Source organism: Cetorhinus maximus, chromosome 3, assembly GCF_964194155.1.
Source record: "Cetorhinus maximus chromosome 3, sCetMax3.hap1.1, whole genome shotgun sequence".
Classification (NCBI taxonomy): Eukaryota; Metazoa; Chordata; class Chondrichthyes; order Lamniformes; family Cetorhinidae; genus Cetorhinus; species Cetorhinus maximus.
In genome coordinates this window covers 190,193,368-190,199,332 of record NC_135881.1, presented here as the reverse complement: position 1 = coordinate 190,199,332, position 5,965 = coordinate 190,193,368, and the positions used below count along the sequence as shown (strand labels likewise).

At 42.6% G+C, this 5,965-nt stretch overlaps 1 pseudogene; it reads left to right on the top strand.

The window, feature by feature from the left end:
- The first annotated feature begins 403 nt into the window (after window positions 1–403).
- Window positions 404–1,996, top strand: LOC144679121 (heat shock cognate 71 kDa protein pseudogene; annotated as a pseudogene).
- The last annotated feature ends 3,969 nt before the right edge of the window (window positions 1,997–5,965 follow it).

Below are 5,965 nucleotides of genomic sequence, written 5' to 3'. Positions count from 1 at the left end.
GTTTGGGGGTGATGGACCGTTGCGCAGCTGCTCCTGGGCCCGCCTGCCTGATGAGGGGAAAATCCTCCCCGAAATGTAAAAAGTTATAAGATTGAAGATGTAAAATTTTTGTGGAGAAGGGAAGAGTTCATTTTGACATTAACTACTGAGGTATTATTAATTAATTCTAAAATAAGTTAACAGCAACAAGTGTCATAGATTGCACATTATCAACATTTCTGTAGCCACTGCCTCTATAAGTTCAGCCTTGGAATTAATAACTAAGTTACCTCTTTACTTAATTTTGATAGCACAATAAAACATTCAATGCGAGAATGGGGTACAAATTGGTGCTTGTTGTGCTCACTTTATTGACCCAATGAAGATCAATTTTTGGGCACTAATTTCCTGCACCCCAACAGTACCAGCTTACTTCAATGATTCTCAATGAGATGCCACAAAGGATGCTGATACAATTTCTGTCCTCGATGTGCTCCATATCATCAATGAACCAACTGCAGCTGCTATTGCTTAGGTTTGGACAAGAAGGTTGGTGCTGCAAGAAATGTATTGATTTTTCACTGGGTGGTAGCACCTTTGATGTCTCCGTCTTAACCATTGAAGATGGTATATTTGAAGTCAAATCAACAGTTGGTGACACCCTTCTTGGTGGGTGGGGACTTTGACAGCCACACGGTCAACCATTTTATTGCTGCATTCAAACGAAAATACAAGAAAGACATCACTGACAACAAGAGAGCTCTTCGCCGCCTCTGCACAGCATGTGAATGTGCCAAGTGTACCCTGTCATCCAGTACGCAAGCTAGCATTGGAATCGACTCTCTGTACGAGGGCGTTGATTTCTGCATCTCCATCACAAGAGCACAATTTGAAGAGTTCAATGCAGACCTCTTCCAAGGCGCACTTGACCCTGTTGAGAAATCCTTGTGAGATGCCAAGATTGACAAGGCTCAAATCCATGACATTGTACTGGTTGGTGGATCCACCCGTGGTCCCAAAATCTAGATTTCCTCAATGGCACAGAGCTGAACAAGAGCATCAACCCTGATGAGGCTGTTGCATATGGTGCAGCTGCGTGGGCTGCCATCTTGGCTGGTGACAAATCTGAAGCTGTGCAAGATCTGCCGCTGTTGGGTGTCACTCCTCTATCACTGGGTATTGAGGCTGCTGGTGGTGTAATGACCACATTAATCAAGCACAACACCACCATTCCAACAAAGCAAACACAGACCTTTACTACCTACTCTGATAACCCGCCTGGTGTGCTGATTCAGGTGTATGAGGGTGAAGGAGCCATGACCAAGGATAACAGCTTGCTGGGCAAGTTTGAGCTGACTGGAATTCCACCAGCTCCACGGGGTGTGCCTCAAATTCAGGTGATATTTGACATTGATGCCAATGGTATCTTGCGTGTGTCTGCAGTGGATAGAAGCACTGGAAAGGAAAACAAGATCACCATCACAAATAACAAAGGTCGCTTGAGCAAGGAGGATATTGAATGGATGGCTCCGGAAGCTGAAAGATACAAAACTGAAGATGAGTAGCAACGTGAAAAAGTTGCTGCCAAAAATGCTTTGGAATCTTATGCTTTCAACATGAAGGCTACAATTGAGGATGAGAAACTAAAGGGAATTGTTGGGGATGATGATAAGCAGAAGATTTTGGACAAATGTAATGAAGTTACCAGCTGGCTAGACAAGAACCAGACTGCTGAAAAGGATGTGTATGAGCACCAACAGATGGAGCTGGAGAAAATCTGCAATACTATCATCACAAAGCTGTATCAGGGTGCTGGTGGATCACCAGGGGACTTTCCTGGTGTTGGCAGTGCTCCTTCTGGTGCCAATGCATCATCTAGTACAACAAATGAAGAGGTTGATTAAAGCAAACAGCATGTCTATTGGTCATTTGTGTTTGACTGGGATTGGCTAATACGTGCACTTAGATCAGTTTACAAGACACATATTTTAAGACCCATGGAACTGTGAAGTGCCAAAGTTTTGGATGCACGCGAATGTCAATATAAAGAATACATGTCAGTCTTAATAAAACCCTTATGACCAGAAAAGAAAAAGAACGCCTGAAAGAAATCTGACTCAATTTTAGTTGAGGCCATTTTCTTCAGGTCTCTTTAGCAACTGTCTAAAACAGGGCTAACACTTACATTTGTAAATGAGGAGACTAAAATCTGTTTCAATACCCCCTGCAGAAATGGCTGTGCAAGGAATGGAGCAGAATCTGGATCTCCTCTGCTCGTAATTCTACAGTGCGTGCTGGGACCTAACTAGCGGCTGTAAATCGTATTTTTAATAAACGTTTTTCAGAAAACACTCCTGCGGAGCCAGGAGGCCCAGGAGGGTCCTCCTCAGCCTCTGAGCACTTGCAATCACTGTTCCCCTGCACCCCTTCCAGCCCCATAGCTGCTCCAGCCTGCCTCCCAGGATTTACCTCCAGGCTGGTGCCAGTGAGACCAATGGTCTAACATTCATCTACCTATAGTAGGTGGGCTGCCCATGGAGGTGTGACAGGTGTTGCATGGCACCTCACCCAGGTAATGTGAATGAATAGAGGCCCAATTTCAGGCCAGCTTCAGGTATCTAGGTTTGGGCACATGCTGTTTTTTGTGCTCAAAACTGTGCGAAATCCAATTCTCCCCCCTACGTGTTTCATGGCACTTCACAAAGGTGGAAAAGGATTCCAGAAAGAACCAGGAAGTGACTGAAAGATGGGTGGGGGGCGTGGTTTTGAGACTTTTTCAGGTGGAGAGCGTGTGAGAAAGGTGCAAAGTGGCAGATTGTTACTGATGGTTAAATGGAGCGATAAGGCATTGCATAAAAGTCTAGCGTCAGCAGGTGAGAAGGCTCATGTTGTCACTTGGGACTGGATGAGGTTTTGGCGATAGTCTGTGGAGAAACCAGTGGTGAAGAACAGAGATTTTGAATTCAGCACACTTCCACTTTAATTATTGCTGAATGGGAATTGTCAATTCATTGAAGTTCAGAAAATGAGTTTCCTCAGCTGTACAAGCTGTGACAGCCGACCAGTTAGCTGTCTAATTGTTTAAATTAACTCAATCCCAGGCTGATTGATTACACAGACTAAAGAACTTTTGGGAAGGAAGCTTGAGCAGTGTAGAGGCTGTGCAATACTGAAGCAAGCCTCTGAGGCCTCCTGCTCCATTCTACGTCCCCGAAACTAGGCTTCCCACTGAAGGATAAGGAGCCAACCTCTAATATGCATAGCCCTTGACCCCAGAAATTGGATCATCAGTCTTCGAGGCTGGGGACAGAAGGAAATCCCAGCAAGATAAATTCCAGCAAAAGGGAAAATCCCAACTAGAGCTAAGCTCAAAATCAGATTGGTGGTACCTCTGTTGCTCTAATTCTTGTCTAATTTCCTCCCTTCCCCCACCATTGGCAGCTGCGCCTTCAGCCACCTGGGCCTTAGAGTCTGTAATTTTGCTGCATTTCCTGCTCTTCCTTTAAGGCCGGCATCAAAATCCACTTCTCGACAAAGCTTTTTATTATAGCTGCTAATATCTCCTTTTTTTGTTTGCACATCCATGAAGCATTTTGGGATGTTTCGCTGCATTAGAGGTGCTACATAAATGCAAGTCGTTGTTGGTCACACGTTTAGTGTGAATCTGCTCTTCTAAGGCACTAATGACATCGTCACCTTAGGGACAACCGGCATTGACCATTCTTGGATCACAATAAGAGACTTGTATTTATATCTCACCTTTCATACCCTCAGGACACCAAAAAGCACTTTACAGTTAATGAGCTACTTTTGAAGGGTCGTTAGTTTTATGGTGTAGGAAACATGCAGCCAATTTGTGGGCAGCAAGTTCCCACAAACAGCAATGTGATAATGAACAAATAACCCTGTTTTTTAAATGGTGTTGGTTGAGGGATAAATATTGTCAAGGACATTGAGAATAATTCCCCTCCAGCTCTTCAAAAGCTAGTACCGATGATATGGGGGCAGATTAGAACCAGCAACCGGGGTAACGCTGATTAATTTATGCACTTGGTTATTTAAATAATAATTACATATAGGTTAATAGATAATTCATCTTCTTACACAGTTAGGGTATAACATCCTTCCGAAGCCGTTTCAACACATACAATATTGTTTATCTGCTTTCCACCAATTAGCGATTTTTATTTTGGTATGTTCAGTCAGAAAACTGCTCTAAATCACCTGCCAGCTTCTCCCTTCAATAAACTGGAACTTCAAAAAAGAAATTTAACATCTTTGAGGCAAATAGGTCAAAACACGCTCTGTTAACAATCACCAGCTCAGTATGACAACACTTAAGGAGTATGTATGTGAGTACAAGATGAATTAGAGGCAGATAATAAGATTATTTTGAGCGAATGAAAAGTGATGAGGGAATAAATTTAAAGAATGATTTGATCCTAATCAGCATTCCAGTATGCTCCAATCAGCTGATCATTCTATTAATAGATCAGGCATTATGTGGTGATTTCCCAATCCTCTTCTTCCAAGGTTCCTTCGCGCATCCCCGTTACATGTTCTTCATTAATGTACAGTATTTTACAAATAGGAAGATGCAAATAGGCTGTATATGGCAACTGTGGAGATTGAAAATATTTATGTCACGTCACCAAGACAGGTAGCAAAACATGACAAATTATCATATATTCTGATCTCATTCGGATCACAGTTGTCTTCTTTGTAAAATGTCCAATCAAGGCTAACAACGAAATGATGTTCACCATTGGAGCGGGCAATAAGAATGCAAATGGTTAGCAGACACAAGTCCTTCATCTATTTGTTAAAAGCACCATATAAATGCAAATAGTTATTAGTCTGTTTTCAGAATTAACCTGGCATTATAAGCACTCAATTTTCTGCTCATTGATTATAGATTGAAGGTAATTCCGCATGCGACCTTACCCTGGTTTTCCATGTTGATGAACTGAAAAAGAAATCCTGGTTGTTTCTTGATCAGCATTAACCTATGGATAATCCATGTTGCCACAACTGTCCTCATTAGTACCTGGCATATTAAGGGATCAATGCTGAAATAAATCTTGTCAAGCTAGTGCAGATTAAATAGGTGCCTTCCCCCAGTAAAATAGTAATTTTAAGAAGTTACAGAAGAAATGACAACAGGTCCCCTCTCATCCCTGTCCTCACCTTGTGTGCTATTGAGCTTGTTCACGCTTTACGTGTTACTCTGCTGGATACCTTCTCTTCTATGCCTCTGGGTTGTAATTGTGGCAAAGACCCCTTTTTATTGGGACAGCCCATTTACTAAACCTGGCGGCCTGGCTTGATGTGATTGTTTAAATTCAGGTCCCTGAATACTGAGATGGCAGTCAACTGAATCTTTGCTTGGGACTACCCTGTTGGATGTCACCCCAGTATTCAGACACCACAGCACTCATCATCTCCTGGTCGCCAGGGCTGCGAAGGACATTCCGCTGCCAATAGGCATGAGTGTCCAGCTAGATATCAATCCAGTTTTCAGAGATCCAAAACCTTGTCAGGACCACTCACTGGTCCTGTCTGGAGTGGGATTCACACCCATAATCTTCCAACTAAGAGGCAGGAATGCTGCCCCTCAACCAAGGCTCATTCCAGTACTGAACGTGGCTGAGTAAAAATAAAATAACAGGCAACAGAACAGGTTTGCATTGAATATAGCATGCCACAGTCAGACCAAACAAAATACCCACCTCAACCTGCTTAAAATAATCATTCAATTAAACTTAAATACTGCTCGACATAACAGAACCATCTACATTTTTTTCAAACTACTGTTGAGTATACTGTAAACATCTTGCAGTACTGATGGGCAATCTACTGGCCATGACTGTGACTTCCACATCACTGAGGGACAGGACACATTGAGAGAGAGTCAGGTAGCACTACAGGTAGAATGAAATACTCAGAAAATAAAACAAAAAACTGTGTGAGGGTGAATTCATATTTA